The sequence below is a fragment of the Zingiber officinale genome, chromosome 6B, assembly GCF_018446385.1.
Source record: "Zingiber officinale cultivar Zhangliang chromosome 6B, Zo_v1.1, whole genome shotgun sequence".
NCBI lineage: Eukaryota > Viridiplantae > Streptophyta > Magnoliopsida > Zingiberales > Zingiberaceae > Zingiber > Zingiber officinale.
The window spans coordinates 130,750,669-130,761,263 of record NC_055996.1 but is presented as its reverse complement, the minus strand read 5'-3'; the positions used below and the strand labels follow the sequence as shown (position 1 = coordinate 130,761,263).

The 10,595-nt window shown below is 45.1% G+C and overlaps 1 non-coding gene across 1 annotated transcript; it reads left to right on the top strand.

The window, feature by feature from the left end:
* The first annotated feature begins 881 nt into the window (after positions 1-881).
* Positions 882-987, top strand: LOC121993373. The gene has a single exon (XR_006115232.1). It is a non-coding gene; the product is annotated as a small nucleolar RNA R71 (small nucleolar RNA).
* The last annotated feature ends 9,608 nt before the right edge of the window (positions 988-10,595 follow it).

Here is a 10,595-nt window from a genome sequence, read left to right as displayed (position 1 = left end):
CTTCTTCAGTGTGCATCCCTTTTGGAGCAGTCACTTGGGGATCTCCTAAGGTCCGTCCGCTCCTAAGCTTAATTCTATTGCAGTACTCCATAGAATTGACATCATGCTTGCCAGGTAATTGTCCTGGTGCTCTAGAAGATGAGGAAGCTAGTTGGGCAATCTGACTTTCCAGAATCTTTTGATGTCTATCAGAATTATCCATTCTCTGAGTAAGCTTTAAAATGTCTTGTTTCATTTCATTCTGAGTAGACATAATTTCTTCAAACATCTTTTCAATTTTAGACATAGGAAAGCCTTGAGAAGATTGTTGCTGAAAATTCTGCTGCCCGGACTGAAAATTAGGTCTTGCCCCCATAGATGGTCCTTGATCTTGATTATTTCTATAGGAAAAATTTGGATGACTTTTCCATCCAGGGTTGTAGGTATTTGAGTATGGGTTGTTCTGCTTTTGATTGAAACCCATGATTACATCACATTGCTCTAATTGATTGACTTGTGCAGTGATAGCTCCTAATGGGCATGAGTCATCTGAATGTTCAGAACTTCCACATACTTCACAAGAAGAAACAACGACATTGACCATATTTGAAATAGCTCCCATATTCTCAAACCTTTTTGTAAGAGCATCCAGTTTTGCAGCCAATAAGGTCACTGCATCAACATCAAATTTTCCTGATGCATTTGTTGTTGGGTTCATACAAGTTTAGCCACCACTTCTTTCATTAGCCCATTGATGGTGGTTTTGTGCTACACTTTCAATTATCTCCTCGGCTTCATCCAAGCTCTTATTCATAAATGCCCCTCTAATAGCTGAATCAAGGGACACTTTTGTATGATAATTAATGCCGTTATAAAATGTATGTAGCACTAACCACCTTTCTAAACCATGGTGTGGGCATTGTCTGAGCATACTATTGTATCTATCCCAAGCTTCAAATAAAGATTCAGAGTCCGCTTGTTTAAAACTTGTAATAAGATTCCTCATATGAGCTGTTTTACTTGGAGGATAGAATTTGTTAAGGAATTGTTGCTCACATTGCTCCCATGTGGTGATGTTATTTGGAGTCAAAGAATTCAGCCATTGCTTGACTCTATCTCTCAAAGAAAACCCAAATAATAGTAGGTGCACTGCCTCTGAAGGAACACCATTCATTTTTATTGTGCCGCATATTTCATAGAAGATTTCCAAATGTTGATTTGGGTCTTCATGCGGTCCTCCACCAAATTGATTTTGCTGCACCATAGATATAATTGCAAGTTTAATCTCAAAATTGTTTGCTTCAACTAAAGGCCTTGAAATACTAGATCGAAAACCCCTAGCATAAGGTGATGCATAATCCTTTAGTGGTCTATTTGCCATGATAGAATGTTCTTGTTCTTCTTGTTGTCTTTGTAGAATTTTTCTTCTATGAAATGTTCTGTCTATCTCAGGATCAAGAGGGAGAAGTTCTCCTGCAAAGTTAGATCTTCGCATACACAAGAACAAGATAGCAAGATATGTTTACAAAAGAAAAAGAAAGAAAGAGACTAAATCAAAATAAAACAGAGAAAAGTTAGACAAGAATGTTAGAATCAAAATGCAGAATTAGAATTGCAACAAAAGGAATTGACAAGAATGTTATACAAGAAAGGAAAAACTTATGAAAACATAATTCTAAAAGTTAGATTACAACTATGCAAATGAAAAGAGAAGTTATGTCTAGTCTAACTCAATTGAAAATCCCTAATGTTATAGCGCAGTCCCCAGCAACGACGCTAAAAACTTGTTGACCTCCGCAAGTGTACGGAAATGTCGCAAGTAATAATAAAAGATATCGAATCCACAAGGACTGGAATAAGCACTAAAGATGTCTGAAAGCGAGTTAGCTAAACAACCAATCAATTGATTTACAAAGTCTAAGTGTAACTATGAAATGTAAACAAAGAAATGAAAGAATAAGAAATAAAAATAAGGGCAATGATAAAGATATGTTCTAGGAGTTTTGGTTTCTTTGTAATGTTATTTAATGTAATGATCTACCAAATCTTATTTCTCAATTGTCCATCATTTATAGAAGGTTACCGGTTTCCTCTTGCAATACACAACCGACCTAGGACTGAAATATATCTAAATTCGATCAATTAGGAATGAACCCTATGTTATCCTTACATGGGCTTCTTGTCACGTGCGTCACTCGAAAAATCAACATAGAAATCCACTATTTCACAACCTCATTAAGATATAAAGATTAATACATCCAATTTATCCTACCCTCTTGAAATACCTAATTTCTCTCTCAAGATTACCTCTCAAACGTCCTTACACGGGCATGTTCCTGTCACGAACGCCCCTCGGAAAATCGAATGAGAAGCAATCCATACAAGATCCATAAGATATTCAAACATTCAATCAAGCATGGTAATTAAGCCCTAATCACAACAATCCACACAAGAAAGAATAGATACAAAATAGGGAAAAATCATAGAAATAGGAATCTTGGCAAATCCACAAGAGTTTACATCAAATATTCATTACAAATACTCCCTCCATCCTAGAACAAGAGATCTAATCCATGGAACAAGGAAAGACCAAAAGAAGAAGAAAAGATAAATATCTTGATCCCCAAATCCAAGAAAGAAAGGGAAGAAAAGCTTATCTACGATGAAGAACCGTCTTCGGATCCAATCCTCGCTCTCCGGAGTCGAAACGTTGAAGATCCACCCTTAGAATCGTCGGAATCCCTCCAAGAAGGTGGAGGAATGCCCAAATCTTGAATTCCCCCCAAAAGGGAGAAGATCCCCCTTTAAATCTTGAAGAAACCTTTATATAGAGGTGAGGTTCGGGTGCCACATGGCCCCAAGGCACGGTCGTGTGAGGTTCACACGGCCAGAGCCATTTCCTTCTCTACCAATCTTACATGGCCGTGTGTGGTACACAGCCATGACTTGCTTCTGCCAACGCTCCCCTTGCACGATCGTGTAGATCTACACGGCCTACACTGGCTCCGCCTCTGGAAACCTGGCACGGTCGTGTCGTGTACACGGCTAGGACCGAGTGGGATATCATGGCCACTCAGCCACTCAGCCAGTCTGTCATCCGGGTGATATCATGGTCGGGCCGAGTGGGAGAGTCCGCTCGGCCAAGGGTCCATTGTCTCGGCTCCGTCCTGTCGAGCGAGGGTGCCGTGTTTGCTTGGTCAGGGCTGCCCCCTGTTCAACTGAGCGGGATGGGCGCTCGGCCTTTGTCCTTCCATGCTTGAGATTTTTGAGCGTCGAAAGCTCAGTATTTGGCCGAGTTGCCGTAGTGCCGGATCAGGTATTCCTTACGTTGATCGGGAAGGAAGGGTCGCCCGATCGGACGAACTCCCGGGGCGTTGACCATCTTGACTATGACCCTCCACGTGGCGATGACCTTCTACAAGGCAGGCCCCACCCTTACAGTCGGATCACGTGCCTCCCTCTCAAGTCTAGTAGAAGGAGGCTGTAAGTCCGACTGACTGACAAGTGGCCTGATAACCGATTGGCCGATCGGCTGATATACTGGCTTGATCACGATCAGTCAGTGGACTGATCTTTGTGGGTCGATCGGCGCTCCGTAACAACCATCCTCCACCTCCCGACATAGGAGTATTTGGCGATCGGCGATCAACCGCGAACTTTGGAACATCAAATTATCATCCGTGGGCCGCTCGCTAAGGTTTGGGAGGAGACCCGAGCACGTGCTGCAACCATGCCTCTCGGGCTGCTCGCCAACAGCCATCTGTAAATGTCCACCGGGGTATGTATGCAATTATCTATTCATGATTTTACCTCCGCTCAGCCTTAACATTCTTTGGTTCTGTGGCAGTACTGGGTGGAGAGCGTGGCGATGTGCCAGCGTCTAGCGCTTGTGGAGAATGAGCTCAAGAAGCTCAAGATTTCTGATGGAGCATCTTCCTCCCAGGAGCCTTCGATCGCCGAGCTGCATGCCTTTCTGGCCAAGACTAAGAAGCTCCTGGAGGCCGAGCAGAAGACCCCCTCCGATCGAGCGATAATGATGAGTCGGTTCGAGACCCTGGAGCTAAAGAACCCGGAGGCTCGAAATCTGGCAGAGAAGCTCAAGAAGGTGGAGAACCTTTTGGCTGCCGAGCGGGAGAGCCGTTCAGCTTGGGAGGCTGATCTGCAAGGGCAAGTGACGACCCTTGAAGATTCTCTGGAGGCCTCTCGCTCGGCCCTGAAGACTTACCAGGATGTCGGGCCGAGCCTCTTCGAGGTTATGAAGCAGAGATACCTCCGCTCGGACCAGTTCCTCGGCAAGGCATGCGATCGGATCATCCGATCGTTCGAGCTAGCCATCGATGCGACGTTCAGCCAGCTGAAGACAAACGACCACCTCCCCGAAGCTTTGACCAGGGCTGCCATTGACCGTGTCCAGCTCCTCGATGCCATACCGGATGACGCCTTCGAGCCTATCAAGTGTGGAGGGCTTCTGTAACTTTGTCGAGTGAAGAGGGAATTTGTAACTTTTCCAAGTGTTGCATGTTTGACTACCATTCAGCAACCTTTTGTTTGTCATTAATGAAGTTGTTTGGTAGTTCTTCATCACATATTTGCTTTCCTTCTTACCAAGTCTTTGACCTTTTAGTCCCAGATGGGTAATACATCTCCATCATTAACTTATTAGGGCTATAACTCTGGGGTTTATAGTCATCACTCGACTCCGGGGTTTAACGTCGTCGCTTGATGACTTGATGAAGCCTCGGGTTTAAGGTCGCCGCTCGACCGTCGGTGGAGACCTGAGTTTAACGTCGCCACTCGACGGTCTTCTAAGGTAGGAGTTTAAGGTCGTTGCTTGACCGTCGGTGGAGACGTGGGTTTAACGTCGCCGCTCGATGGTCTTCTAAGGCAGGAGTTTAAGGTCGCCACTCGACCGTCGGTGGAGACCTGGGTTTAACATCGCCGCTCGACGGTCTTCAAAGGCAGGAGTTTAAAGTCGCCACTCGGTCGTCGGTGGAGACCTGGGTTTAACGTCACCGCTCGACAGTTTGATGAAGTCTTGCCGTTCGACGATAATTTTACAAACCTTTTGCTTTTGATTTCAATCCTGCAGTTGAAGGGCACATGAAAATGGAAAATACATGACATTAACTACATCAGCGCACCTTTCATCCAACTCGGTACGGCTGGAGATGGTTCACACTCTATGGACGCTCGAGTCGCCTTCCATCCTCATCCTCCAGGTAATATGCGCCCGAGCAGAGCTTCTCTATGACCTTGTAGGGTCCGGCCCAAGGAGCCTCCAGTTTGGTGACATCTCCGATCGGCTTCACCTTCTTCCACACGAGGTCCTTCGTCGACCTCGTAAGGCATGTGATCCGCTCGGCTTTTCGTTCTGTTTCCATATTGACGGTGATGAAGGTAGTTGCTTCCTCTCGGGTCGGGTGGATCAGTACCTCTTCTCCTCGTGGACCAAAGCAGGGGGCTTTTCGGTTATGGCATTTACCTCCAATCGGGGTGTCTTCCGAGCAGACTTCGCCTCAGTCTTGACCATCTCAGCATAGCAATGCCGAACGGCCAACTAGTCACCTTTGACCTCTCCCACCCGGTCCTCTACCAGGAATTTAATCTTCTGGCAGAAAGTTGAGACGACCGCTCGGAACTCGTTGAGGGTCGGTCGGCCCAGAATGACATTGTAGGCGGAGGGAGCGTCTACTATGATGAAGCTGGTAGTTTGCGTCCTCCGAGTGGCTCCTCTCCGAGTGATATGGCCAACCTTGTTTGACCGATCGGCTGAACCTCATTGTCGATGAACTCGTACAGAGGGGTCGTCATCGACAGCAACTCGGCACGGTCGATCTGGAGCTAATCGAACGTCTTCTTGAAAATGATGTTGACCGAGCTCCCCGTGTCAATGAATATGTGGCGAATAGTATAGTTAGCAATTACAGCTCGGATAATGAGGGTGTTGTCGTGTGGCACTTCAACTCTCTCTCGATCCTTAGGGCCAAAGCTGATCTCGGGCTCGCTCACCTTCTCCTTGCTACATGCCACGACGTGGATCTCCAACCGCCGAGCGTAGGACTTCCGGGTCTGGTTGGAGTCCCCACTGGTTGGTCCGCCAGCTATAACGTTGATTTCCCCCTGAGCGGCATTGCTTCTATTCTCCTCTTCCCGAGCGGATGGTATGCCCCACTCGTATGAGGCTCGGGGATGATTGTCACCTCTCAACTAATGATGGTGATGCCGCTCTGATGATCGTCTAGTCTCCCGCCGCCCGGTGCTATGACACCCATGTCGCCGGTCGGGGGAAGGCGACCAACGACGATAACTTCTGGGGGTTGGTTGAGCGACTGAGGGGAATCTGCGACAATCGCGGGTGTTGTGGATTGTTGACTGATGGAAAGCACAGAACATAGGAGTGCATACCTTTATCTTTGGCTTTGGCCACTCGGAGGCCGCATGCTGGACAACGTTTGACCTTGCTTCATGATGTGGCCGTGCTCCTTCGGCTCGGGGCCCTCTTGGCAGCTGGTGGCTGGTCAGCGGCCTTTGCTCGGCCGACGCCGATGGTTTTGATGGCGCTTCCTTCCTTTTGGCTGCCTGGGCTTCCTCCAAGTTTATGTATTCGTTGACCTTCTTCAGCATATGGTCGTAGTCTCGGGGCAGCTTCCTAACGAGCGATCGGAAGAAGTACTCGTCCACGAGCCCTTGTGTCACGCCCCAGGTAGTCCCTGCCGATAAAATTTTGACAGCATCTTCCCTATACGGGTGACAATATGAATCCTGAGATACATATATTCATATCTCGGCCCACACGACCGGAACAATACAATACAAATAATAAACAAACCACGCAGTTTATATAATCAATCCATGCAGTTTAATATACAGCCTTCGGCTGACAACAAAAATCACTAAAAGAAAAGACGATAAAGGAATCATCGTAGATATATGTAAATCCTACTCCACTACAATGAAGAAATGAAATTCATGAAGTAATGAAAACATCCGCAGCAGAAAACAAGAGTAGCAAACCCAAAAGTTCATCATAAGTCCACAATACAAGAACCCACATCACAAGTGTATAAAGACATAGTAACGAAAACAAAACACGACCACTGAAAGTCCTCGCAACAAGGGGGCTAGGGACTGGAATCTCCCGACGACCTCAACCTGAAAAGTAGTAATGTAACGGTGTGAGTTCAAAGAACTCAGCAGGTAACCAATAGAAATGTATAGTAACATATAACTACCAGCAATAACCTATAGTACAGTCTCCTAAACAATATAACAAGTATGCATAACTAAATAAACTGCAGTAACCAACAATAGACATGTAATACAGTCTACTGCAAGAATAATAAGAAATGCATAACTGAAATAAACTGTACTCACCTGTGAGTCTTGAGCAAATAACTGTGAACATACATAGATAAAGATAGTTAGAGCAAATAAGTATGTATCCTATATGCATGTCAATCATATACAGTCACCAAAATACATCATCCAATATACAACAATCACAATAAATGCAATCTGTGCATATGATGCAATATAACATAGTCACCCATGACCCTAGTCAGCCATCTCACACGCGATGGTGAGACCGAGTGGGTAGGGCTATGACAACCGTGCACTCTGCCATCACTACTCCTGAAGAGTGACCGAGTGTATGGGATGTTGTCGGAGTACACATATCCTCCTGCCTCAAACATAGTGAGGGAGCGCAATGCTCTCATCTCCCGGTATGCAATAACGGGGAGGGATCCCTGCCTGCTACCACGATGTAGTCACACTACCCATGAGCGTACCAATGGAGCCCCACAGAGCAACTGCCATACACACCCTAGGTGCTGTGCCACTACCCATGCAGTGGTCACGTGGTGTGCAGGCCCATGTAGCCAGCCGACGAGCTCAACAATAATGGAGTCGTCAATCGCCCAGCATGCAATCATATAGAATGGTGCATGATGCTACAACATGTCATACCTGAACATAGCCTCCTCCATATATATGTGCCAAAAAGATGAACACATATATAACAAAGATATAAGCAACATGAATCCAAGATCACATATCCAATATGTTTAGCAATTAATCCAGTATACAGAAGCACTACATATCATCACCTCTAAGAGCATAGGTACACATAACAATAAATAAGAGCATATAAGTCAAATGTATAGCAGCTAACAGTAGAAGCATGTAACAGGTATCAAATAAGCTAAAACCAGGGAAATAACAAATCTACCAATCACTAGTAATTATATATATATACTAGACATATCATAAGACACTATCAAAAGATAAGTCAAAGGGTACCCGCCTCAAATAGAAGGTGGTATCAAGCCAAATCCGACGTCGAGACGCTCGTCTCGAATCAGAGTCCTGTGTCAAATAATAAATATATTTTATTTAGCCAAATTCATATAAATAGCTAAATAAATTCCCTAACACTAAATTAGGGTAAAACCCTAATTAATCTAACCATAAGCCCTACTTAAATTAAATCTAACAATTGACTAGGGTTAATCACCTTAACCCTAATCATTCTATTAGACTAGAAATCCAAACCTAAATCAATCTAGTCATTAACCCTAACTAATCTTAATCCAATTTACACGATGATCTACTAATCACAGCCTTCAATTCAAAACATGATCTACCACATGTTCTAATCTAAATTCAACTAATCAATGCGATCCAATTCATCCCTAATTCAATGCATTTACCTAAATTAACAGCTACTATTAATCCTGTTAACAAATACCAGATTACAACATACAAACCTCACCTACTAAAACCAATCGGATCAAGAAAGAATCAAGCAGGAAGATTACTGATCAAGCAACAACCCTTCTAGCCTATGCCCGATAGCTCAAGAACACCTCATCATCTTTAACCGAATCCCCAATCAGAGATAGGTAACGACCAAGAATGTGGAGCCGATGGCCAAGACTCCACTCCGATGATAGTTCTAGGGCACATATTAGAGAGAGAGAGAGAGAAAGAGAGAGAGAGGACCAATACAGAGAAGAACCCTAATCTACCTAAACACACAGATCCGGCGACACCTTACCTCCAAAATCACACCTCGTCGATGTTGGTACAATATTCCCTAGGTCAAGGTTGACCTGGTTGACTAAGCTTGAGAAGTCTCAAGCTTGAGTCTTGATGTTTGAGTTTCGATGTTTGACAATACATTGACAATACATGGAGATTGTTCTCCTCTGGTCAAGGTTGACCAGTTAGATGTGAAGAAGAGTCAAGTAGGTTAAGACTGACTGGATACTTGACTGAGAAGTCCTGGTGAGTGAAGCCAGGAAGTTAGAAAGTCTTGGTGAGTGAAGCCAGGCAGATGGGAAATCCAAGTGAGTGAAGCCAAGAAGTTAGAAAGTCCTGGTGAGTGAAGCCAAGCAGATGGGAAATCCTGGTGAGTGAAGCCAGGTGAAAGACCTAGTGAGTGAAGCTAGGCAGTATGAAAACTCTAGTGAGTGAAGCTAGGTGAAAGTCCTGGTGAGTGAAACCAGGCAGATGGGAACTCCTAGTGAGTGAAGCTAGGTGAAAGTCCTGGTGAGTGAAGCCAGGAAGATGAAAAACCCTAGTGAGTGAAGTTAGGTGAAAGTCCTGGTGAGTGAAGCCAGGCAGATGAAAAACCTAGTGAGTGAAGCTAGGTGAAAGTCCTAGTAAGTGAAACCAGGCAGATGAAAAACCCTGGTGAGTAAAGCCAAGTAAAAGTCCAAGTGAGTGAAGCTAGGCAGTATGAAGTCCTAGTGAGTGAAGCTAAGCAGAAGTTAAAGTCATGGTGAGTGAAACCAGGCACGAGAAAATCCAGGTGGGTTGAGGCTGATCGAACACTTGGTATCAGTAAGTCCAGGTGGGTCATAGTTGACCGGATACTTGCCACAAGGAGGAAAGTCCAAGTGGGTCAAAGGGATTGACCGGACACTTGGCACGAGGAGAAAAGTCCAAGTGGATTAAAGGGATTGACCGGACACTTGTTGAGGAAGTCCTAGCGGGTCAAGGGTGACTAGATGCTAGGCATGATGTACCAACAGGTCATGGTTGACTAGATGTTAGTTTTAGGGGACTGTGGACTTGTTTGGGCAAGAAATCATGAGCTAGATCGATCAACCGATCGATTGGCTCATGCCCAATCGATCGGTTGATCGATTGGGTGAGTCCCCACAAAAATCTCCTTCCCAATCGATCAGTGGATCGATTGGGAAGCCGATGGCGTCACACAAAAATCCTCCCAATAGATCGGTCGATCGATTGGGAGCCTCCAATCGATCGGACGATCGATTGGGAGCTGGGATTTCACGCGATAAGTCCTGGATCGATCGGGCAATCGATCCAAGCGATTTCTATCGAGCACAGAGGCACTCTGGATCAATCGGTCGATCGATCGAAAGCCTTCCCAATCGATTGGGAGTAATCCAATCAATTGAGATTCGACCGTTGGCATAGGTTTTAGCCGTTGGCATGCGATTCCTTCGCACAAAGCTTCCATACTTCTATAGTGATACACAGCGACTTCTCCCAAGCTCACACCACCAGTTCTTGAAGATTCTTGGAGGTAAGTGCTGGTGCACTTCCAAGTCAAGAGGCGTTTCTACAACAAGAAGAAGAAGGTA